Consider the following 27,361-nt stretch of genomic DNA (forward strand, 5'->3'; position numbering starts at 1 on the left):
GTCCTGGTGAAAATTACCAGTGCTGGTATTTTCATCCACCATCTGCCATCATTCCCACCCTTGGTGGGGCTTAAAACTTCAGCCCATAGAGTCATTACGGCACAGGGTCCATTCTGCCCATTGAGTCCATGCAGGCTCCCTGTAGAGCAATCTAGTCAGTCTCATGTCCCCCATTCTATCCCTATTACCTTGCAGGTTTATTTCCCTCAAATGCCCATCTAATTTCCTTTGAAATCATTCATCATCTCCTTGTAGGCAGTAAGTTCAAGGTCATTACCACTCACTGCATAAAAACATCCTTCCTCACATCACCCCTGTATCTCTTGCCCAAAACCTTAAATCTGTGACCCCTGGTCCTTGTACAATCAGCTACAATCAGCTTTTCTTTGTCTACCTTATCTAAACCTGTCATAATCTTGTACACCTCTATCAAGGCTCCCCGTAACCTTCTTTGCTCCAAGAACAACAGCTTCTCCAACCTGGATCATTCTGGTAAATCTCCTCTGCACCCTCTGAAGCACCTTCACACCCTTCCCAAAGTGTGGTGAGCAGAGGTGGATGCAATGCTCCAGATGTGGCTTAACCAGAGCTTTATAAAAATTCAGCATAGCTTCCCTGCTTTTGTACTCAATACCTCTATTTATGAAGCCGAAGATCCCATATGCTTTGCTAACGACTCTCAATATATCCCGCCACCTTCAAAGATCAATGTACATGCACTTCCTTTACATTCTTTAGAACTGTACCATTTAGCCTATATTGCCTCTCCCTAAACCTTTTGCCGAAATGCATCACCTCACACTTCTCTGTATTAAATGCCATCTGTCACTTGTCTGCCCATTTTGCTAGCTTATCTATGTCCTGTTTCAGTTGATTGGCATCATCCTTATTCTTTGCCACACCTCCAAGATTGGTGTCATCTGTAAATTTTGAAATTTTACTTTGTATTCCAAGACCCAAGTCATTTATATACATCAAAAAAGCAGTGGTCCCAGCACTGACCCTTGGGGAACACCACTGTCTACGATCCTTCAGTCTGAAACAAAACCATTTATCACAACTCGCTGCTTTCTGTCCTTAAGCCAATTTTTTATCCAAGCTGATAATGACCCTCCTATTCCGAGCTTCTATTTTGTTTACCAGCTTTTTATATGGTACCTTGTCAAACACTTAAATCCATAAAGATAACTCCCACAACATTCCCTTGATCAACATTCTCTGTTACTTCATCAAAAATTTCAATTAGATTAGTCAAACATGATCTTCCTTTTACAAATCCATGCTGTCTCTGCTTAATTCAAACCTCTCCAAATACATGCTAGTTTTTTCCTGTGTCTTAAACCTTTGTGTTAAAATAACCAGTCCGTACTTACAAGGAATGTCCTTGCACCCTTTCCTGCACAAGCGTGTCACATTTGCCACTTTACAATCTTCTGGCACCTGCCGCATATCCACAGAAGTTTGGAAGGTTCTGGCAAGCCCTACCACTATCTCCACTTCCACTTCTTTTAGCAACCTGGATGCAAGCCATCTGTGTCAGGCGACTTATCCACACTAATCATAGCCAGCCTTTCCAGTACATCCTGTTTATCAATTTTCACTCCACCTATTACATCTATCATCTCCACTTCCACCGATATTTTGTCAGCATCCTCTTCCTTAGTAAACACCGATACAAAGTACCCATTAAGTATTCTAGCCTTGTCCTGCACCTCTAAGCATATATCACCTTCTTTGTCTCAATAGGCCCCACCCACACCTCTTACTATCTGCTTACGATTTAGATGCCGGGAGAAGATTTTTGGGTTACACTTTATGGTAATCTGCCAGCTAATCCAACGGGGCTTAATGAGAGCTAGAAAGGTTCACTGGTGAGTGGAGCTTGAAATTCTCCCCAAACTGGTAAGCTACATCATTTGAGCAGCTTCAACCCCAACTGTAATTACTGTAGACAGTTGGCGGAGGATGGGGGTGGGGAATGCAGTGGGGGCTGGCTTCAGACTGTTGATTTTTCCAAACAGCTCCTACATTCGTCAGGCATAAGTAAGTAGATGTGTTCCTATGGATAGGGAGTTTACACTTGTTATCAGGTCAATGTTACCTCTACATATGTGAATTACTCAGTAATATCTTTGCTTGTAAACTTAAGGATGAGTTGTCACCATTAACATGTATTACCTGAGGCAAGTTTGAAGACGTGAACATGTAATGAATCTGAGAATTTCATGGTATATTTCTGCACCATGTGTCCTTTTCCTTTTCTTCATGAATGCTGGCTCATCCTAAAAGGCAATAAAAATTATTATTCTGACACAAGGTACAATGCTCAGCAGGGGCTCTCCTGTAACCTGAGCATGAGCAGAGAGAGACAGACACTTGCATTGATATAGCACCTTTCATGACCTCAGGATGTTGCAAAGTGCTTTACAGCCAATGAAGTACTTTTGAAGTTTAGTCACTGTAATATAGAAAATGCATAAATGGATAAATATTGCCCAGGAATATATTTGGAAATGGAATATGAATGGAAAAAGAGTACATGAGGAGGCACAAACTCACCAAGGAGAATATGACCGAGATGTGCTGATCCACAAAACCCTGGAGATATAGCAACCCATTTACCATGTGGTACCAATTGCAATGAAGGTCACCATTACTTTTCACCATTCCTGTCACAAGATCCTTCTGAGTGAGTACAACCACAGTGCTGTTAGGAAGGGAGTTCCAGGATTTTGACCCAGTGACGGTGAAGTGACGGTGAAGGAACGGCGATATAGTTCCAAGTCAGGATGGTGTGTGATGTGGAGGGGAGATGGTGGTGGTGTTCCCATGAATTTGCTGCCTCTGTCCTTCTAGTTGGTAGAGGTCATGGGTTTGGAAGGTGCTGTCTAAGGAGCCTTGGTGCGTTGCTGCAGTGCATCTTGTAGATGGTACACACTGCTGCCACTGTGTGTCGGTGGCGGAGGGAGTGAATGCTGTGGATGGGGTGCCAATCAAGCTTTGTCCTGGATGGTGTCGAGCTTCTTGAGTGTTGTTGGAGCTGCACCCATCTAGGCAAGTGTAGAGCATTCCATCATACTCCTGACTTGTGCCTTGTAGATGGTGGGCAGGCTTTGGGGAGTCAGGAAGTGAGTTACTCGCAGAAGGATTCCTAGCCTCTGACCTGCTCTAGTAGCCACGGTATTTATATAGCTACTCCAGTTCAGTTTCTGGTCAATGGTAGCCCCTAGGATGTTGAAAGTGGGGGGTTGAGTGTCAAGGGGAGATGGTTAGATTGTCTCTTGTAGGAGATGGTCATTGCCTGGCACTAGTGTGGCATGAATAGTTACTTGCCACTTATCAGCTCAAGTCTGGATATTGTCCAGGTCTTGCTGCATTTCTACACAGACTGCTTCAGTATCTGAGGAGTCGTAAATGGTGCTGAGCATTGTGCAATCACCAGCGAACATCCACACTTCTGACCTTATGATTGAAGGAAAGTCATTGATGAAGCAGCTGAAGATAGTTGGGCCTAGGACACTACCCTGAGGACTCCTGCAGTGATGTCTTGGAGCTCAAATGATTGACCTTCAACAATCACAATCATCTTCCTTTGTGCTAGGTATGACTCCAACCAGCGGAGAGTTTTCCCCCTGATTCCCATTGACCTCAGTTTTGCTGGGGCTCCTTGATGCCATACTCGGTCAAATGCTGCCTTGATGTCAAGGGCAGTCACTCTCACCTCACCTCTTGAGTGCAGCTCTTTTGTCCATGTTTGAACTAAGGCTGTAATGAGGTCAGGAGCTGAGTGGCCCTGGCAGAACCCAAACTGAGCGACACTGAGCAGGTTATTGCTGTGCAAGTGCCGTTTGATGGCACTGTTGATGACACCTTCCATCACTTTACTGATCTGATGATTGAGTAGACTGATGGGGTGGTAATTAGCTGGGTTGGACTTGTCCTGCTTTTTGTGTACAGGATATACCTGGGCAATTTTCCACATTGCAGGGTATATGCCAGTGTTGTAGCTGTACTGGAACAGCTTGGCTAGGGGAGTGGCAAGTTCTGGAGCACAGGTCTTCAGTTCTATTGCCGGAACATTGTCAGGGCCCATAGCCTTTGCAGTATCCAGTGCCTTCAGTCGTTTCTTGAAATCACACGGAGTGAACTGAATTGGCTGAAGTCTAGCATCTGTGTGCTGTGGACTTCAGGAGGAGGCTGAGATGGATCATCAACTCAGCACTTCTGACTGAAGATTGTTGCAAATGCTTCAGCCTTATCTTTCGCACTGATGTGCTGGGCTCCCCCATCATTGAGGATGGGGATACTTGTGGAGCTACCTTCTCCAGTTGTTTAATTGTCCACCACCATTCATGGCTGGATGTGGCAGGACTTCAGAGCTTAGATCTGATCCATTGGTTATGGGATCGCTTAGCTCTGTCTATCGCATGCTGCTTACACAGTTTGGCATGCAAGTAGACCTGTGTTGTCACTTTATCAGGTTGACACCTCATTTTGAGGTATGCCTGGTGCTGCTCCTGGCATGCCCTCCTGCACTCTTCATTGAACCAGGGTTTGTCTCCGGCTTGATGGTAATGGTAGAGTGGGGGCTACGCCGGGCTATGAGGTTTCAGATTGTGGTTGCGTACAATTCTGCTGTTGCTGATGGCCCACAGCACCTCATGGATGCCCAGTTTTGCATTGCTAGATCTGTTTGAAATCTATTCCATTTAGCACGGTGGTAGTGGCACACAACACAATGGAGGGTATCCTCAATGTGAAGGCAGGACATCGTCTCCACAAGGACCATGTCATGGACAGATGCATCTGTGGCAGGCAGATTGGTGAGGACGAGGTCAAGTATGTTCTTCCCTCTTGTTGGTTCCCTCACCACGTGCTACATACCCAGTCTAGCAGCTCTGTCCTTTAGCACTCAGCCTGAGGGATGGGTTGGGAGGCATGGGGCCCACAGAATTGCATGGGAAGGGGTGGGGGGTGTAGGTAGAGTGTCTGTCACTTTCCTGACGCCTTTGAATTTAGTCCGGGGGAGGGGGCGTGGAGGCCGTGGATGCCTTCCTACCCAGAAGGCAACTGCAGCCCTTAAATGGCCAATTATAGACCTCTTTCTGCCACTTCTGGTATTTTACCACTGGCAGCGGGTGTCTCTGCCACATGAGGAGGCTGCCCAGTAACTCCAGGCAGCCTCCTAGTAGGCTTGGTAGTGGGGCTCCTCCTGCATGGACAATCTGAGGCCTACAGAAATCCCTTGGAGGCAAAGGCTGCCGCTGTACCATCACCCAGCACCCCCATCCTCCCTCATTGGGGCTGCCTGAGTGGCCCTGGCGAGCCCGTCCGCACTCTCGGCTCCATGGCTGCTTTTCTTTCTGATGACTGCAGCAGTTCCAGCAATGACCACCGCTCCCAGTGGCGCTGCTGGGCCCGCTGAGCTGCCAGCCCTCTGATTTTCTGGCAGCACTTGGAGGCAGGACACCCGATCTTAAAGGGACAGGGGCGCTAAGAAGTTAATTGCCCGAGCACCTTAAAAAGCAGCCAGGTGTTCCCCAAAACGCCAAGGCAGGGTTAGCCTCGCTTTTTGGGCCCGACGTCAAAACCCCCGCCTGCTGCATAAAACCCAGCCCAGAGTGTGCCTCAATGGGGGAAGAGCCTATGTATGTCATGTCAGGAAAACAGAAACTATATCTGTGTGGGTTTCTCAGCAGCTTGTTTTGAAAACTCTTAAGCATGGTGGTGAGTTTCTGTGTCAAAAACTTGACTAAACAAAACAATTACATCTACAGTGATACCTGTTTCAAATGGGATGATGATGGTTGGTGCTCAGATACAAAGAGGTCTTCAGGTGCACATTTTACATCACTGTATCCTCCAGTATACTCTACTATTGATACTTTTGTGCCAGCCTTCAACCACGGGTTTATTTCCTCTAAATTCCTGCTCTTCCCAGTTCTGCTTATCTACAAGCAACATTATAGCTGATCATTTATTAGATAGTAGCACCTATTTACAGCACAGAAAAAAGGCCGTAACTGCTTCGCGCTGGTGTTTAAAGCTCATGTGATGAAAGATCACAGCCTGAAACATTAACTCTGTTTTCTCTGCAGACCAGCTGAGTATTTCCAGCGTTTTCTTTTGACTGCATTTGTTGACAACGCTACCGCTAGGGGGCGCTGCTGTGGCACATGCGCAAATGCAGCATGTGCCACTAAAACGTCACAGACTGCGACTTTAGGCAGCTGCCAGGACTAAAGATGGCGCTGCTCAAATAATCACACGGAGGCCACCTAACAAACACATGTCAGCACACAATGGCGGAGTGAGAGAGCGAGCGGGCCAAGGCCGGGGAGCGGGTCGGGGCCGGGGAGGGAGCGGAGCAGCGTGGTAGGAGTGGAGCGGCCAGCGAGTGGGCGAACGAACGGCCCAGTGACGGAGGGGAGTGGAGCGGGCCAGGGGGGTGTGGAGCAGCCGGAGACAGCAGCATGGGGGTGGGGTGGGGTGCATTTTTCTGCGCATGCGCCATAAATTTGCAATGGCAAAAGACGCACCGGCTGGTCCCCGCACCCGGCGGCACCAAGGTCTTCGGCCGCTCGCTCCCCGCGGCTCTCTACAGCCTCGCGCTTCTGGCCCTCTCCATCCAGCCGTTCTCTCCAGCTGCAGATCCCCCATCCAGCCGCTTTCTCCCCTACTTCTCAACTGTACTTCAGGCATTGCAGCTGTCTGGTCCCTGCCTTTTGCATCCCCCTCTTCAGGAGCTTCTGAATTTAACACCCTCCCACTATCCCCCCACACCCCCTCTCTACCTCCCCCTCACACCCCCTTTCCCCCGCCCCCCCCCCCCCCAAGGACCACACCGCAGTTGAATATCTGAAGTGCAGTTGCAAAGTCGGGAAAATATCAAAAAACTCAACAATTCCAGGTTTAATTATTGAGAAATTTTATTAAGTGCATTAAACATTCGAGGCACTGCTGTGCATGGATACATGAGTGTTGTGTTGCCAGCATTCCCGTGAGACAGACAGGCCGAGTCTCTGCTATGCAGAACTAAAGAGATTGTTCCTGGAGAGCCTTGTGGTGAATGAACGCGTGGCTCTCTATTCCACTACTGTATTGTCCATGTGAAGAAGGCAAAGTCACAAAGTCATGCATTGAATCCACCCATGACTACAGGTATCTCCGAGAAATACAACGTTCCTCGGACTGCTACTCTCGCCACATCCTGAGATCCACACTCAGTGCTCTGCGCCGCCACATGCACACACTGGACCTCTCTCTCCTTGAAGAAAGTCACAAGAGTCTGAGCTCAGTCTATTCTTGGCGAATGTTCCCCAAACGCATCCCAATGTGCGCTCCCACTTCATCCATAAATGCAAGGTTCCTTTCCGTATCGTGACAAGCTCCGCGGCATGATCCAGTTGTCTTCGTTGCTTGAATGCTGACCTTAAGTCTCAAGGATTGTTTTCTCAAGGGCATGTTTTACGTGAAAAGAAATAAGGAAAGAACATCAGTGTCAGAGCTTCCCTCCCTCCAATGAAATTACTGTTGTGCATGCTTTATGCTCTGCAGTATAGGCATGTACTGATAACACCGCCAATGAATCACTTAGTACCCACCTCAGCTGTAGGAGTCAGGATGATGTAACTGCCCCTATCTCGTGATGGTTCAATGCTGCTCTCAGGGAAAACATGAATGATGTGACGGTGCTGGAAAAAGAAGCACATTTCTTTTGGACTATGAACATAAAGCAGGCCATTTAGCCCAGCTGTTCCCTGCTAGTGGTTATGCTACTCGTGTGCCTTCCCATCTGCTCCCATTTAATCCTGCCTACTACTATCAGCATCACCTTCCATTTCTTTTGCTCTTATCTACCTTTGCCTTCAAGCAACACTGAGGATGGAGAACGGTGTGGCTGCACTCCCACCTCACCAGTTGTGTACTCAGCAAGAGCATTCACATTTGTGCTACCACTGGACACGGCATGCTTGTTCCTTTCAGTGCTCAGTCTGTTCTTTCTGGATGTTCCCCAAGTGCTTGACCGCTTTGGATGCCCTCTCTGCTTGACAAGCAGCAGCTGGCAATTGCGGAGTCTCACAAGGCTCTGCATGGTTGTTTCAAGGGCGGATGGGAAAACATGGGGCTGTGTGTCCATGTGCACGGCTGTAATGGGTGCAGGAACAGAGCAACTTACAACAGGGACTGGAGCACATGTACTGCCTGCACACAGCTCCAGACAATGGATAGGATTTTAGTGCAGTGCAGTGGACTGGAGCACATGCAGTGCCCCAGACAATGGAAATGTCTTCAGAGCAACTTACAACAGGGACTGGAGCACATGCAGTGCCCCAGACAATGGAAATGTTTTCAGAGCAACTTACAACAGCAGAGCAACTTACCTTGGAGCAATCTCCTCTTTCTAATAAAAATAAAAATAATTGCGATAAAATGCCCGACGAAACTTCTCCTCCTTCCACTTTCAGAAACTCGCGCTGAAGCTTTGACGCATGCGTGAATACCCGTTGGCGTTGCATAAAGCGCACGCGCAGAGGCCGACCAGGCGCGTTGCCCGAAGAAGCAGACGTCACGCGATGACGTCATAGGCGCATGCGCTAACCAGTCATGGCAAGCCGGAACGCAGCGCATGCACAGAGAGCAGGAGACCGTCTGTGCGCACCGCAGCGCAGCCTGATGACGTCAGTGGCGAGCTGCGTTGTCAGGAATCACTTTGTTTTCTTTTTTATTTCCAGCATCTGCAGTATTTTGCTTTTGTGTTGTTATCAACAAGACTAAACTCCTACATAGGATGCACAACAGAGTTCCATATTGCAATCATTTGGCAAAAACTTGCACTTCTACGCTGTTAGTCTCATTTTAAAAAGTCTTGAAGAAGTTACAACTTGTAAAAAAGGCATTATTGGATGTTTAATGGTGTACTAAATTCATAATTATGGAGAAACATTCTCTCTGGCCCTGAAAAGTGAATTTTATATTTGTAGAATGTCAAATGTCTCCACGATGATAAAAAAATTACATTTTACAAATATTTTTAAAGTTTGCTTATATTGATATTTTAGTTTCTGTCTCAATCCAATCATAATTATTTTGCTATTTGAAAATTTAAATTAAAAGTGAAGGTATTAACTGTTATTAACTTCCTGGTTTGCTGTGTGAGAATCTTCTTTCTTCTTTGGCCTCCTGATCTCGAGAGACAATGGGTAAGCGCCTGGAGGTGGTCAGTGGTGTGTGGAGCAGCGCCTGGAGTGGCTATAAAGGCCAATTCTAGAGTGACAGGCTCTTCCACAGGTGCTGCAGAAAAATTTGTTTGTCGGGGCTGTTACACAGTTGGCTCTCCCCTTGCGCCTCTGTCTTTTTTCCTGCCAACTGCTAAGTCTCTTCGACTCGCCACACTTTAGCCCCGCCTTTATGGCTGCCCGCCAGCTCTGGCAAACGCTGGCAACTGACTCCCACGACTTGTGATCAATGTCACAGGATTTCATGTCGCGTTTGCAGACGTCTTTAAAGCGGAGACATGGACAGCTGGTGGGTCTGATACCAGTGGCGAGCTCGCTGTACAATGTGTCTTTGGGGATCCTGCCATCTTCCATGCGGCTCACATGGCCAAGCCATCTCAAGCGCCGCTGACTCAGTAGTGTGTACAAGCTGGGGATGTTGGCCGCCTCGAGGACTTCTGTGTTGGAGATACGGTCCTGCCACCTGATGTGTTCAATTTCAGACCCACTCTGCCGCTCTTCAGGAGTGTCCAACCTCTGAGCCTGAAGTCTGCTCGGGGCATTCACCAGGTTGCAGTTTACTTCCGATGTGAGAAAGTACCGAGTGCTGGTATTTCTTCTCAAATTGTCCTGTTTCTAAACAGCAACTCACAAGGATGTTTATGGACTGTAAATCTCTAACTTCATAACATTAGCATTAAAAACATTTAAAGCAGCTGTGCTGTAGGAATCTCACCCTCTAATGACTCGTGTCAGTTACTGAACACATTAGGAGGTTGGAAAATCAGGGTTCTCTGTTGCAAGCGAATCTCCATAATTACAGAAAATGAAGACTCCTCATCCCACCTTAATCTATTTCTCCAGAGTGATCCTAATGTTTCCCTCCCCAGTGTAGCATCCAATATTTTTAACAATGATTTTCTGAAAAAGAACTTACATTTATGAAAAACCTATCAACATGTGCCAAAGATCATCAGTCAATGAGCTACTTCTGATTAGAGGAAACTGGCAGCCAATTTGCACACAACAAGATTGCATAAACAGCAATGTGATAATTGCCAGAAAATATTTTTGGGTGTTATTCTTCTTCCCACGTAAATATGTTATCCCATTCTTCAGGAATTTCTAAATTGCCTCCTTGGCTTCCACTTCCCTTCCTAGTTTGGTATATTCTGCAAATTTGATCACTTTATTTTATGTCTGAGTATCTAGGTCATTTATGGAAATTAGCAACACTAACAGTTCCAGCACTGAACCCTCAGGTACTCCACACTGGACTGACTGGCCCCTTGCACTCTGACATAACTCCTCGAATGAGTACTGATCATTTCCTACCCTTCAGCCAGTCTCTTATCAATGCTCCAGGTTTGCACAGTCTAGTCACCCCCACCCCCAGGAGTTGAAAGCTGTTCGAAAGTAGAGGTTCATCACGTCATTGGGCTTACCACAATCCAATATGATTGTTGTGCTCTAGGAATTCAAGGAAGTTAGGCAGGCAGAATCCTCCCATTCTGAATCCATGCTGTCTGCTGTTAACTTTGTTATTGTGTACAGATGACCTTCAAGTTTATTTTTGATCAATTTCAAACTTTTACATGGAAAGAAAGGGATACCATTGGGTCTGAAATTATCTGTGCTTGTTTTGTCACTATTTTTGAATATGAACATCACCTTAATCTGTTTTAAGTCTTCTAGTGCTTCATCAATGTCCAGTGACTCCCTCATAATGGTTCAGTACCTCAGTAATATACATAGTTTTGGGGAGTTAGAATTAATTTTACTTTATTTTTTGACCTGCTACTAACACATTTGTTATGACCGGGTGAGGAAGGGGTCTCAGGCTCCCCTTTTGCCCCTTTCCTGGTTTGGCTGTAACAGAGTGTATTTTTTAAAACACCATGTTGTTAACTTACCACCTCTGAGTCCTTGATCATTGCTCTCTAATTGTAATTGTAAATGAACCAATCAGACCGGCTTTCTTAGGTTTAAACAAGAAATATGTAAGTTTATTAGCCTTATCACTCTAACTCGGTTAAAATTACTGAAATACGCAACGCAACCACACTAGCATGCATACGAGATAAACACACACACAAATAGATACAGAGGGGAAGAAAGCATTGGGGGAGGCTGGTTGGAGTAGGGTTGGCAATAAATGGAATTCAGTTACTGTCTTTTAAGTTTGATGTAAAGTCCTTGGTTGAAGTGGAGGTCTTGGAGTTGTCGCTGGGACCCAGTGCACACTTCAGACTTGCTTGTCTGGTACCAGAAGACTGAAGATAGCTTTAAATTGCCTTCTCGGTGATTGCCTGTAAAGTTATGTAGTCTTGAGGCGTACACTGCCACTGTGACTTTGCTGGAGAGAGACAGAGTGAGAGGTGCTTTCTTCTTTGAGTTCAGTTGCAGTCTGTTTCCTTTCTGCCTGGCACAATTCAAAACAGCCCCCAGTCTGGCCAGCAGGTAAGTCATGTGACCCTCTCTTTGTTTGAAACAGCAGCTCCTTTGCATGTGTGGGGGTGGGGGTGGGGGTGGGGTGGGGTGGTTGCTGGACGTCAAAGCTTTCTACACATACTTGGTGGGGGATGGAGTTCTGGCTGTTAAACAGACAAGATGTGGATCACCACTATTGCCCAGGCCAATCTTCTTAATTGAATCAGTGAGCACTTACATTGTCTCTCCATTCAACTGTGTCTCAGCATGCAAGTGTGCAACCATGTTTTCAGCTGGTTTGCTCTGTTTTTTAAAACAAGTTCTGTGCAATGTCCAGTAAAACTTCAAGTAGTGTCCCATATGACGAAATTAATATGTTTCCATTTGGCAGGTGTGGTTTCTGTCACACATTAGTTAATTTTATACCAATCAGTCACAATTAGTCCTAAAATCTTGATTATATGAGTTCCATATATATTAAATAGTGTATGTCTTAATTATGTAATTTTAATAATGAAAATGTTTAAAGTATCATTTTCTGTAACTCACTAATACAAATATATCAGCACAAAGGCATTGTGAACACTGATAACATTCAGCAGCCTAGCTAACAAAGAATCAGTTTTTGTACAATTCCATATTTGAGTCACTGAAACAGGCCCTCTGGCCCACTGAGTCTGTGCTGACCAGCAACCACCCATTTATACTAATCCTACATTAATCTCATATTCCCTACCACATCCCCACCATTCTCCTACCATCTACCTACACTAGGGGCAATTTACAATGGCCAATTTAACTATCAACCTGCAAGTCTTTAGCTGTGGGAGGAAACCGGAGCACCTGGTGGAAACCCACACGGTCATAGGGAGAACTCGCAAGCTCCACACAGGCAGTACCCAGAACCAAACCCAGGTCGCTGGAGCTGTGAGGCTGCGGTGCTAACCACTGCACCACTGTGCCACCTCTATATTGTCTGTGTCATTATAATGTGATAATAACTGAAGTGAATAGAGCCTCTCTCAAGTTGCTGGCAAGTATCTTATCACTTTAAGTCCCAATTCAAATAGACTAGAAACTGACATCACAAGGTCTGAGTCAACTATCAGGCCAAACACACGGTGGCCTGATGGTCAGAAAGGGTTAAAAGTCAGTTTCTGCAATGCCTTGGCACGCAGAGAACAAGAAATCATCTCAGAAGTAGAAGAACTCCAGCACGTGATGTGAAGAGAACAAAAGAACCATTAGACCACGTAAACTGAGAGGCTGTTTGCATCACCTGCGAGAGCTGTAAAGTTATTTTCATAAGTTTAAGTATAATTTTATTTTTAATAAACTTTCTGGACTTACTATCCAAGCATCCTGTTGCCTTAATTGGTTAAGTCTTGTCCAGAAAAGAGTTAAGGCTGTTGAAACTCAATATCGAGTCACTCCCTCATAATGATTCAGTACCTCAGTAATCTCCTGCCTATAATCTCTCTCAGCACTCTGGCATAATTGCCATCTTGCCCTAGAGATTTTTTTAAACCTTATTTTGCCTTCTAGGACTTGGATCTCGTTTATAATGAAATTACTGATTTTTCTTGGGTGATCTTTGGAGAGAGCATATTGTGCTGTGAATGTTTGAAGGAAGTGGCCATTCAGAATAGTTACACTTTTATGCTCCACCTTCGTTTCAAATTTATCTGCATTTTTTATCCCTCTTACTGTTTTAATACTGAAAGACCATTTTACTGTTTTACTCAATTTCAGATGTTATGCTTCTTTCCGGGTCTCTTTGCCCCTCTGATCACCATTTTCATGTATTTCTGCATTTTCTTAAACTTATCCCATTGAGCTGCTGCTTCTCCTTTCTAGCTGCAGGTTTTGTAGTGGGCCTATTCCTTCTTTATCTTAAAAGTGAATAAGTATTTAAGTTTCCAGTTTACGAGTTTTTTGCTGATGTGCATGCACAGAACTCCAATCTTTCATTCACTAAAATTCTGGCACCGGAGCTCAGACAAGGATCAAGAAGAGAGAGGGAGAGCAGTACAGACACATTAATTCATTTCCTCTTTCACTGTTAGTAACTATGGCAGGTAACTGACTGGATCAATCTCTTAGAAAATTCTAAACTGCTCAGTCCAACCTCCTAAATACTTCAACAGTGATCGATTTACTGGCAGCTACATTTCAAAGTAACTGCCAGTCCTACACAGAACTGAACAAATCTTGGTAAATTTATGTTTGAAGGCAGCTTGGTTTCTTCATCTAACCTATCCCTCCAAGACAACTAAACAAATCTTCACAACATGTTGAGCTGATCTACAATATTTTTATTGCAGCTTGTTTGAAAACTCCATGTGTACGAATGTTATCAAGTCAAAGGTAGAAAAAATTGTTAATTTTTGTCCATTCTGTGCTGATCTAGTCAGTTAATGCCTTCAGAACTTTGTCATCAAAAGATTTTTCTGCATTCCCTCTTCCCCCTCTCTCCTCCCCTCCATCTATCCCCCTCCTTCCCTCATCCATCCATCCCTCTTCCCACCCACCCATCCATCCATCTATCTCCTTCCCGTGCCCCCTTGCCTCACACTCCTTCCCTTGCATCCCTTCCTTCTTCCCCTTTCCCTGCTCCACCACTTCCCTTTCCTCTGTTCCCACCTCCCCCTTCCCTCCCACCATCCCCTTTCTCTCTCTCTCCCTCTTCCCCCTTTCCTCTAACCTGAAGTGAGCACTTTGGGAATTATCAATAACTGAAAGGAGTCACTTTCCAGACACAGGAATTTCTGTGCTCAGTGTTCAGTTTCAGACCCACTCTGCCGCTCTTTAGGAGTGTCCAATCTCTGAGCCTGAAGTCTGCTCGGGGCATTCACCAGATTGTAGTTTAATTCCAATGTGACAAAGCACCGAGTGACTGGTATTTCTTCTCAAATTGTCCTGTTTCTAAACAGCAACTCACAAGGACCTTTTTATAGATTCTAAATCTCTAACTTCATAACATGAACATTAAAAGCATTTTACCCAGCTCTGTAGTAGGAATCTTCCCCTCTAAAGACTAGTGGCAGTTTTTTTAACACATTAGGAGAAATTCTGAGATTGCTTAATCAGGGTTTACTGTAACAAGTGTATCTTAATAATTATAAATAAGGATGGGTCTTCATCCCATTTCTCCAGAGAGATCCTGAAGCTTCCCTATCCAGTGTAGCATCCAATAGTTCTTTAAAAATGATTTTTAGAAAAAAGAACTTACATTTGTGAAATGCCCATGAACATGCACCAAAGCTCTTCAGTCAATGAACTGCTTCTGCATTCTAGTCACTGTGGTAATAGTGGAAAATGTGACAGTCAATTTGCACGCAAAAAGATTGTACAGACAGCAATGTGATAATCACCAGAAAATATTTTTGGGTGTGGTTCTTCCTACCACTTAAATACTTAATCCCACTCTTCTGGAATGATTGAACTGCCTCCTCAGCTTCCACTAGTGTCGTATATTCTGCAAATTTGATCACTGTATGTTCTGTATCCAGGTCATTTATGGAAATTAGCAACAGTAGTTGCCCTAGCACTGAGCCTTCAGGTACTGCACACTGGACTGACTGCCCCCTTGCATTCTGACATAGCTCCTCTAATAAGTACTGATTATTTCCCACCCTTCAGCCAGTTTCTTAACAATTCTCCAGGCTTACACTGACTAACCCCACCCCACCACCTCCCACAGCTTTGAGTTTAATTAATAGCCTTTTGTGTGGAAGTTTGTCAAAAAAACTGTTTGGAAATTGAGGTACATCACATCGTTGGGTTTACCACAATCCAATTAGATTGTCACGCTCAAGGAATTCAAGCCAGGATCCTCCCATTCTGAATCTATGCTGTCTGCTGTTAACTTTGCTATTGTGTACAGATGACCTTCAAGTTTATTATTTAATTAATTTGAAACTTTTACATTGAAGGAAAGGATGACTATTGGTCATTGGTCTGAAATTAGCAGTGCTTGTTTTGTCACCATTTTGAATACCTACACCACATTAACCTTTTTGAAGTCTTCTGGTGCTTCATTAATGTCCAGTGCGTCCCTCATAGTACCTCACTAATCTCCTGCCTAGTCTCTCTCAGCACTCTGGCACAATTACCATCTTTCCTTGGAGATTGACTTTTTTTAAAACCTTATTTCACTTTCTTGGACTTGCATCTCATTTATAGTGAAATTACTGATTTTTTTTTTTACTGATCTTTGGAGAGAGCAAATTACTTATAATTTACATCGTGAATGTTTGGAGGAAGTACCCAGTCAGAATAGTTACAATTTTATGCTCCACCTCAGTTTCAAACTCTTTTGTGTATTTTATGTTATTCACTCCTTCTCTGACTACCTCTTGCTGTTGTAATTTTTTTTCTAAAAATATGTTTGTACGTAAATTTATAAAATTAAATTACCTAACAGTTCAGATTTACATTAGATAAAGTGCAATACAGATCTGTTCCTTTCAATACAGTACATGAGGTGACTCACTACACTTGCACTTACAGGTTATATTTACAATGTACATTTACAGTATATATATCAAGCATTCTCATCCAGCCTGAGGGGCTTTACATGGTTTTAAACCCCTCGGTATACTATGGCGGGAGGGCCTTATGCAGTGGCTTTTCCACTTGGTGCTGTGTGGCAGCTACCCCAAGCTTTAATGCGTCCTGCAGTACGTAGTCCTGGACCTTGGAATGTGCCAGTCCACAACACTTGGTCGTCGACAGCTCTTTGCCCTGGAAGTCCAGGAAGTCTCAGGCAAAGTGTATCTTTCACTGAGCAGTTCATGTTTTTCTCGGTGTACATTCCTGGTGTTAATCTGTTAATTGTGTATCATTTGTTTCATTATATGCAGGTGGAGGGTGTTAATTGGGGTCTTACATGAGCACTTATAAGTAGACACCTACTGAGACTGGTGGAGGGTTTTGAGTGAGCAGCTACATGTTTTTAAAACTTTTATTCTGTACAATAAATGTGAAACTAGGTAAAGATAGGCTCCAGCATTATCCTTCCATAACAAGCTTTCTTGAGTTTAACAACTGGGAACAGCCTACAGAGCACAGAGTCCTGTGTTATGGAGCTGCTTGGGATGAAACTCGCCAAAAACCATTGCATCTCTTTCCAGATCTGCTTTGCAAAGACACATTCCAGAAGAAGGTGGGCGACGGTTTCTTCTCCACCGTAGTCACCTCGAGGACAGCATGCGGAGGCGGTGAGACTTTAGGCACGCGATAACGATCTGACTGGGACGACCCTTCTCACCACCAGCCAAGCTACTTCTTGGTGCTTGTTTGAAAGTTCTGGAGTTGAGGCATTCTGTCAAATGAGTTTGGTAGTCTGCTCAGAGAACCATCCGACAAGATCCACCATCTCCTTTTCCCCCAGGGCCTTGAGGACGTTACGTGTGGACCACTGCCTGATAGACTTGTGGTCAAAGGTGTTTTTCTGTACAAATGTTTCCACGAGGGGCAGATGCAATGGCACAGTCCCACTGAATGAAGCATTCTGCAGCAACATGGCTTGACCTATCCTTCATAACACTGGGGATAGATAGAACCTTAGCACATAGCAACACTTTGTGTTTGTGTACCAGGAGTCTACACAGAGCTTGATGCAACCACACACAAAGGTGGCCATCGGGATGAGGGTGACGGTGGGTATGATTTTTTCCCCCTTTTATCTAGAGGTATGAACATTGTATCCCTGCGGACAGGGTTCAATTTTGATTGCCAGATAAAGAAGAAGATGGAAGCAAAATACTGCAGATGCTGAAAATCGGAAATAAAAACAAGAAATGTTGGAACCACTCAGCAGGTCTGGCAGCATCTGTGGAAAGAGAAGCAGAGTTAATGACCCGAAACGTTAACTCTGCTTCTCTTTCCACAGATGCTGCCAGACCTGCTGAGTGGTTCCAGCATTTCTTATTTTTAATAAAGAAGAAGATGGCTTGGGTGACCACCATGGTACTGAAGCAGTGTATGGGGCAGAACTGTACCATGTACAGCAACTCCAAAAGTATCTCGCACCTGATGACCAGGTTCTTGCCTGCAATGGAGAGGGAGCATTGCTCCCACATGCCCAGTTTCTGTTTCACCATGGCTATACATTCATTCCAGTTTTTGGCACATGCCCCGGCCCTTCCAAACCATATACCCAGCACCTTCAGGTACTGTGACCTGACGGTGAAGGAGGCAAAGGATCGTTTGGCCCAGTCCCCAAAGAACATGGCCTTGTTCTTGCTGCGATGGACTTTGGCTCTCGAGGCTAGTTTGAACTGGCGCAGATGGTCATTAGTCTGCAAACCAACAGCAGATCCAATCAGAATTCGGCAACGTCATCCAGGTGCAGGCAAATTTTGACCTGATTGCCTCCACTGCCCGGAATTGTCACCCCTCGTGCCCGCATCCTTCCTGATAGACTCGGCAAAAGATTCGATACAGCACACGCACAAGGCAGGGAAAAGAGGTCACCCCTATGTGACTCCAGATTTGGTCAGAAAACTTTCCAATTCCCACCCATTGATTGAAACAATGCTATTGATGTTTGTGTAGAGCATTTGGATCCAATTGAGGATTCCCTTTTGATTCATCACCACCTCACCCCACAGCCCCCCACCTCCCCGGTACGCTGAGAGGCCGCCAAATATCACTGGGCGGCCTTTCACGTCTACTGGACGCCCACTAGCCACGGGTAAAATACCCATGGAGGCGGGTGAAGGCCGTTAAGGGCCTTGATTAGTCTGGGGCTGGCGGCCCATTTCTCGCGCACACGTGACCCACATGAAGTGGGGTGGAGGCGGGAGCGGGAGCGGGCCGGGAAGGCCTCGCGGAGCCTCCTGCACAATTTTACGCCAGCCCCCTCACCACCATCCGGCTCGCTGGGGTGGCATAAAATTCTGACCTGTGTTTCCCTAAGTGGGGAGATACTTATTGAAGAGAGTTTCCCAGACCCTTATAATATCTGGGATATTTATAATTTAGCTATAATTATTTTAAAAAGGCAATCCGTAAGATAGTAATATTCTCTGTTAGTTTTCTTTCTTTGAGGGAAGACTAGTCCAGTTCTTCAGATCCAAACAAGTGTCTGTAGGAATCAGTTTAGTTTGAACTTAATTAAGGGTGACTCATAGGGATGTACGCTTGATTTGGTTGAGTCCCTATATGGGGCTAAAGTCATAAATCACTTCACCCTCCCTAACCCCATTTTGGAGAGCACGTCCATCATGTAGGTGTGTGATATTCTTTCAATGGCCTTCTTCTGGTCCAAGCTGGTGAGGCAGATGTCCAGACCTCTATCCTGTACAGAGGCGATCGTATCCCTGAGTAGTGCGAGGCGATCAGAGATCTTCCTGCCGGGTACATTGCAGGTCTGACTGAGGTGAATCACCAACTCCAGAGCAGACTTGACCCAATTAGTGATGACTTTGGACAGAATTTTGTAGCCCACGTGAAGCAGTGAAATGGGCCGCCAATTTCTGATTTCCTCCCTACTTCCCTTTCTGCTTGTAGATGATGGTGATGATGCCTTTCCTCGTGGATTCTGACATGCTGCTGGCCAGAAGCATACTCTCATACACTTCCAGCAGGTCTGGACCTATCTTGTTCCACAGAGTCGAATACAATGCGGCCGGTAAGCCGTCGGTTCTGGGAGTTTTACTTATCTGAAAGGACTGACGGCCTTTGTCAGCTTGTCTAGAGTTAGCATTTTGTCCAGACTCTCCTGCATACTGTCATCTAAGACCCCTGTGGTAGAGCACGTGGAAGGACGGGGAGGCCATGCTGTCTGTAGGCTTCACTTCATACAGCCTGGCATAAAAGGATTTGCTGATCCTTTTAGTATGTTAGACTGCAATGAAGTTACTGAGTCATCTTCTTCCTTCAGACTGCTGATTACAAGAACACAAGAAATAGGAGCAGGAGTAGACCATGTGGCCCATTGAGCCTGCTCCGCCATTCAATATGATCATGGTTGATCTTGGGCTTCAATTCCATTTTCCTGTCCGCTCCCCATATCTCTTGATTTCCTGCGAGACCAAAACTCTATCCCAACCTTAAATGTATTCAATGATGGAGCATCCACAACCCTCTGTGGTAGAGAATTCCAAAGGTTCACAACCCTTTGAGTGTAGTAAGTTTAGTGAGTGAGTGAATGTAGATCACAGAGCTTTCTCTGTGTACCTTTTGGAAGAAGAAAAGTGCGCACATTTCATCCTGCTCCACCAAGTGGACACTGGACTGGAAGATGATCTTGGAGGCCCCTGCTGGAAAGAGTGTGGCCTACTGGCTCTCCACCTTTTGGAGATCCTTCTTGACATCGACTCCATTGACTGCAGCAGAATCAGATTTTGCATGCTGCTCTGGAGTTGGAACATTTCCCTCTGTTTCTCTCTTTCTTTCTGAATACCTTTGAGGATGAAGAACCTCTTGATGTTCGCCTTTATCGCTTCCCACTAGTGTATCAGGGACTCAAAGAGGGGTTTCATGGTTCTCCAAACTTTGTAATCCCTAATGAGCTCCTTGATGTTTTCTGAGGTCAACAGTTCCACATTCAGCTTCCATGTTCCCTGCCAACCTTTGAGTCATCCTGTAAGTGACAGCCGGCCAGTAGGAGGCAGTGGTCAGAAAAGAGCACTGGCTTGATCTGGGTGGATCTGACCATGAACGCTCGGGACACAAACAGGAAGTCTATCCTGGAAAGGACTATCCCGTTTGGCCTCGACCAGGTGCATCTATGCGGCACTCTGTCTGCAGGGTTGCCGAAGTCACGCAGCTTGGCATCTTTTACTGTTTCTATCAGGAGTCTGGATGTAGCATTGGTTTGCTGTTGGCTCTACTGGATTATCCAGCTACATCAATGATGCAGTTGAAGTTACTGCCTAGAATGATCAGCCTGGATGTCACCAGTAGCAGTGGGAACTGCTGGACGATGGTCAACTGCTTGCTGTTTTGAGCCGGGATGTAAATGTTGATTAACTACAGCAGCGCGCTTTTGTACATTATGTCTGCAATGAGGAGATGATTGCCTACCAGCTCCTTAACCTGGGAGATGGTGTAGTTGCTTCGGTGCAACAGAATATCAGGCCTGAGGAACAGGAATCTTTTCCCCCTGACCAGATCAAATGCCTGTGGGACCACCATCATGACCATTGCCTGTAGGTGCTGAGGTATATGCAGGTAAGCCATACACCTGTAGAAATAGCAGGTCAGCTTTGACTTTGGCAAGGTACCCCAAGGTCAAAACACATTGCATAGTGAACCTAACGCTACACACATTAATGGAAGCAATCTTTAGACCCATGAAAACTGTATGTTGCTCACCACTACAGGTGTCTTTGCTAGTCCCATCCCTTGGGTATCTTCCTGCATACCATAATAGTGCACTGTTGTTGGGATGACAAAACCGAGGGTTGTTCCGCCAGGGTGACTTCGGGTCGGTTGTATAAACATGAAGGTTTGGATTGTCCTCCACTGGTAGTGACTTTCCCTATGTTCCTTATCGAGGACGTTGCTGCTTCTGACTTCCCACAGCTGGGCATCTCGCTGCAATCTGCGCTTTTCGGTCGGGGTGTGCTAGGCCCTTCACTGCTTCCAGTGTTTAGGAGCTGGGAAGGCCTTCTCCTCCAGTTCCTTTCCATTATGCAGCTTCTTTTTGCTGGTGTTGTCTTTTCTGCCCTTCTTCATCCGATGAGGAGCTGCTGCATTCTGATTCAGACATGATCCTCCTCTTGTCACTGGTCTGGGTACTTTGGTACAGGGAAAGAAGCTGGTGAGTCACTGATAATTAACTTATTCTCATTGTAATAGATAGTTTTTAAAGTTACGTTATGGCAGGTCGGCTTGGCCAAGTGGAATGTACATCCTGCAGTGTGAGGGAAGTCATGGACGCACCATGTGTCCCAGACGAATACATTTGCAGGAAGTGTCACTGGCTGCAGAAGCTTGAGCTCCGGGTTTCAGAATTCGAGCGGCGGCTGGAGTCACTGTTGTGCATCTGCAAGTCAGAAGAGTACGTGGAAAGCACGTTTAGGGAGATGGTCGCACCACAGGTTCGGAGCATAGGAGCATGCAGGCAGAGAGGGAATGGGTGACCGCCAGGCAGTCTAAGAGAACCAGGCAGGTAGTGCAGGAATCCCCTGAGGCTATCTTGCTTGCTGATTGGTTTTCCATTTTGGATACTGGTGAGGGCGATGGTTCCTCAGGGGAGTGCAACCAGAGCAAAGTCTGTGACCCCATGGGTGGCTTAGCTGCACAGGAGGGGAGGAAGAAGAGTAGAATAGCAATAGCGATAGGGTATTCGATAGTCAGGGGATCAGACAGGCATTTCTGTGGCAGTAAATGTGACGCCAGGATGGTGTGTTGCCTCTCTGGTGCCAGGGTCAAGGATGTCATGGAACAGCTGCAGGACATGCTTCGGGGTGGGTGAACAGCCAGAGATCATTGTCCACATTGGTACCAATGACATAGGTAGGAAGAGGGATGGGATCTTGAAAGCAGATTTCAGGGAGTTAGGAAGGAAATTAAAAAGCAGGACCTCAAGCACAGTAATCTCAGGATTACTCCCTGTGCCACGTGCTAGTGAGCATAGAAATAGGAGGATTGATCGGTTAAACATGTGGCTGTAGAATTGGTGTAGGAGGGAGGGCATCAGATTTCTGAGGCATTGGGATCGGTTCTGGCAGGTGGGACCTGTACAAGATGGACAGGCTACACCTTAACAGGACCGCGACTAATATCCTTGCAGGGAGATTTGGTAGTTGGAGGGGTAGCTCAAATTGGAAGGAAGTAAAGTTGGTAACAGGAAGTAGAAAAGTAGCAAGTGAAATTAGAAGGCAGGCGAAACAAAGGCAAGCATCAATTAGCTTAGAATGCAGAATAATGTCGAAAAGGCAAAGTTAAAGCCACTCTACCTGAATGCATGCAGCATTGGCAACAAGGTAGATGATTTAAAGGCATAAATAGGTAAATGGGTATGATCTAATTGCCATTATGGAAACGTGGTTACAGGGTGACCAAGACTGGGATCTGAATATTCAAGGATATTTGGCATTTAGGAAGGACAGGCAAAAAGGAAAAGGAGGTGGTGTTGCGCTGATAAGGAATGGGATGAGTACATTAGTAAGGGAGGACCTCAGATGGGCAGAACAAAATGTGGAATCTGTTTGCGTGGAACTAACAACAAGCGGCAGCAAACATTGGTAGCAGTTGTTTATAGGCTACCAAATAGTAGTGGTAGTGAGGGGCATGATATTAATCAGGAGATTAGAGAAGCATGTAGCATGGGTAACACAGTAATCATGGGTGACTTCAAACTGTATATAGACTAGGTAAACCTAATGAGCGCTAAAGCTGTGGAGGATGAGTTTCTGGAGTGTGTTAGGGATGGTTTTCTAGAGCAGTAAGTTGAGGAACCGACTAGAGAACAGGCTGTTTTAGATTTAGTATTATGTAATGAGAAAGGGCTAATTAATAATCTTGATGTAAAAGAACCTTTAGGGATAAGTGACCATAATGTGACAGAATTTTACATTATGTTTGAAAGTGAGTTAGTTCAATCTGAAGCCAGGGTGTTAAATTTGAACAAAGGAAATTATGAAGGTATGAGGGAAAAATTGGCTGAGGTGGATTGGGAAAATACATTAAAAGGCATGACAGTACATCGGCAATGGACAGTCTTTAAATAATTATTACATAATTTACAGCAACTATAAATTCCTTCAAGGCACCAAAACCCCCAAAAGTAAAGGCAGTCAGCTGTGGATAACAAAGCGAGTAGAGGATTGTATAAGATTAAAAGAAAAGCCCTATAAAGTTGCCAGAAATAGTAGTAAACCTGAGGATTGGGAGGATTTCAGAATACAGCAAAGGAGGACCAAGAAACGGATAAAGGAAGAGTAGAATATGAATGTAAACTAGCAAAAAACATAAAAATGGACTATAAGAGCTTCTATAGGTACGTAAAAAGGAAAGATTTGGCTAAGACAAATGGGTCCATTGCAGGCAGAGTCAGGAGAATTTATAATGGGGAATAGAGTAATGGCAGAGAAGCTAAATGATTACTCTGTGTCTATCTTCACTGAGGAAGATACAAGAAATCTCCCAGAATTAGAGATCTAAGGGGCTAGGGAGAATGAGGAACTGAAGGAAATTAATATTAGTAAGAAGGTTGTATTGAAGAAACTAGTGGGGCTGAAGGTTGATAAGTCTCTGAGACCTGATATTCTACATCCCAGAGTGTTGAAAGAGGTAGCTATGGAGATAATGGATGCATTGATCATCATCTTCCAAAATTCTATAGATTCTGGAATGGTTCCTGCAGATTGGAAGATAGCAAATGTCACCTCACTATTTAAGAAGGGAGGGAGAGAGAAAACAGGGAACTACAGACCTGTTAGCCTTACAACAGTAGTACGGAAAATGCTAGAATCTACTCTAAAGGGTGTGATAAATGGACACTTGGATAATAATCTGATTGGGCATAGTCAACATGGATTTATGAATGGGAAATCATGTTTGACGAACCTGTTGGAGATTTGTGAGAATATTACTAACAGAATTGATAAAGGGGAATCAACGGATGTAGTATATTTGGATTTTCAAAAGGCTTTTGATAAAGTCCCCCACAGGAGGTTGGTTAGCAAAATTAAAGCACATGGGATAGGAGGTAATATACAGGCATGGATTAAGGATTGGCTAACAGGCAGAAAACAGAGAGTAGGAATAAATGGGTCATTCTCGTGTTGGCATGCTGTGACTAGTGGGTTACCGCAAGGATCAGTAGTTGGGCCCCAGCTGTTCACAATATATAGCAAGGATTTGGATGGGAGGACCAAGTGTAATATTTCCAAGTTCGCAAAGACACAAAGCTAGGTGGGAATATGTGTTGCAAGGAAGATGCAAAGTGGCTTCAAGGGGATTTGGACAGACTTAGTGAGTGGGCAAGAACATGGCAGATGGAATATAATGTGGAACAATGTGAAGTTATCCACTTTGGTAGGAGGAACAGATGTGCAGAGTATTTCTTAAATGATAAGAGATTAGAAAATGTAGATGTACAAAGGGACCTGGGTGTCCTCATCAACAGGTCACTGAAAGCTAACATGCAGGTATAACAAACAATTAGGAAGGCTAATGGTATGTTAGCCTTTGACACAAGAGGATTTGAGTACAGGAGTAGCAAAGTCTTGTTTCAACTGTATAGAACTTTGGTTGGACCACACCTGGAGTACTGTGCGCAGTTTTGGTCCCCTAACCTTTGGAAGGATATTATTGCCATAGAGGGAATGCAACGAAGGTTCACCAGACTTGTTCCTGGCGGGGCTGTCCTATGAAGAGAGATTGGGGAAACTGGGCCTGTATTCTCTAGAGTTTTGAAGAATAAGAGGTAATCTCATTGAAACCTACAGAATACTTAAAGGGATAGACAGGGTAGATGCAGGTAAGATGTTTCCCCTGGTTGGGGAGTCTAGAACCAGAGACACAATTTCAAAATAAGGGGGAAGCCACTTAGGACAGAGATGAGGAGAAATTTCTTTACTTAGAGGGTTGTGAATCTTTGGAATTCTCTACCCCAGAGGGCTGTGGAAGCTAAGTCATGAGTATATTTAAAACAGAGATTGACAGATTTCTAAATACAAATGGCATAAAGGGATAGTGTGGCAAAAAGGCATTGAAACGGATGATCAACCATGATCATATTGAATGGTGGGGCAGGCCTGATGGGCTGAATGGCCTATTCCTACATTCCTATATTCCTCAGATGCTCCTTTAAACCTACCTCTGACCAACATTTTGGTCATCTGCCCTAATATCTCCTTAAGGGGTCAAGTGTCAAATTTCATTTGATAAGGATTCAGTGAAGTGCCTTGGGATGTTTTACTATGCTAAAGAAGCTATATAAATACAAGTTATTGTTGTTCTACATTGGAAGGAGATTCAACAGTTCAAATTGTTCCTTTTCTGGCTCAGAGAGATTTTTAAAATTCATTCTTGTCACTTGCAAGGCCAGCATTTACTGCCCTAATTACTCTTGAACAGGTGACAGTGAGTCACCTTCTTTGAACTGCTGCAGTCCCTGTGGTACAGGTACACTCACAGTGCTGTTAGGGAGGGAGTTCCAGGACTTTGACCCAGCAACAGTGAAGGAACGGCAATATAGTTCCAAGTCAGGATGATGTGTGACTTGGAGGGGAACTTGCAGGTGGTGGTGTTCCCATGCATCTGCTGCCCTTGTCCTTCTAGGTGGTAAAGGTTGTGGGTATGGAATGTGCTGTCAAAGGAGCCTTGGAGAATTGCTACTGTGCATCTGGAGATGGTACCCACTTGGAGGGATTGAATATTTAAGGTGATGGAAGGGATGCCAATCAAGAGGGCCACTTTATTTTGGATGGTGTTGATCTTCTTGAGTGTGATTGGAACTGCACTGATTCAGGCAAGTGGCAAGTATTCCATCACACTCCTGACTTGTACCTTGTAGATGGTGGACTGGGGAGTCAGGAAATGTGTTACTCACCACAGAATTCCAAGCCTCTGACCTGCTCTTGTAGCCACAATATTTATATGACAGGCCCAGTTAAGTTTCTGGTCAATGGTAACCCCAGGATGTCGATGGTGGGGGATTCTGCCATGGTAATGCCATTGAATGGCAAGGGGAGTTGGTTAGATTGTCTCTTGTTGGAGGTTGTCAGTGATTGGCTTTTGTGTAGCATGAATGTTACTGTCACTTATCAGCCCAAGCCTGAATGTTGTCTTGGTCTTGCTACATACCACCATGAACACACACACAGAAGGGTAGAGAGAGCCAGACAGAGCGAGAGAGAGAGAGAAATACAGAGAGAGAGGGAGACAGACACAGAGGACTGGATTTTACCGAGCTCCCGCTGGCAAGCTCCGTGACTGGGGGGCTGGCAGATCATTCCGGCAGAGGCTCGCCAAGTAGCTCGATGCCAGGAGAGCCTGGCCCGATCCTCCCAGCGGTGGAGATTCTCCGTGGTGGCCCCCCTGCTGCTGGGTGATGGGCCCTGCATCTACATATTTAAAATCAATAAAATGAATACATTAACATAAACTTGCCTTCAATATTCCAGGCCCACCAAGATCTTCAGTGCATCGGCCGGCACTCCCGTGCCTTCACTTCCCTGTCTGGGGAAAGCAGGTGTGACACTGGTGGGGGGAGGGGAGTAAAGACTTCTAGTGCAGTGGGGGGAAACGGGGTCAAATAAATGTAATGACTGTAGGGGATGGTGGGATGGGGTGAACATTAAATTTTGTACAGTCTGGGCAGCCGGGGGATGGTCAGATTTCAAAGCTAAGTGTTTTGGGGTGGAAGGGCAAATACTTAATGTAATTGCTATTTAGGGGTGGGAAAGGGGCATTGTAGTTTTATTTGATAAATTTTGGGGGGGGGTCTGTGTCTTTAAAAATTTAAATTTGCTGGCAAGGCTGGCTGCCCTTTAAAAATGGCGACAGCGCCAGTGCACGGGCAGCTGATGCATTGCCGGTGTCGGACAGCCAGCTCCTCCACATGATGGGAGGGTGGGCCGCCAGGCTATTTAAATGAGCCGCCGTGCGGGAGATAGCTGTGGCTTTAAGGCGTGCGGCCGCTATTTTTTAAGCCTGCTGCAGAGAGCGGTGGCGGGCTCTTAAAATCCAATCCAGAGAGTGGGAGAGAGAGAGAGACAGACACGGGGGCGGTGGGGGGAAGAGAG

This window comes from Heterodontus francisci, chromosome 11, assembly GCF_036365525.1.
Source record: "Heterodontus francisci isolate sHetFra1 chromosome 11, sHetFra1.hap1, whole genome shotgun sequence".
Lineage (NCBI taxonomy): Eukaryota > Metazoa > Chordata > Chondrichthyes > Heterodontiformes > Heterodontidae > Heterodontus > Heterodontus francisci.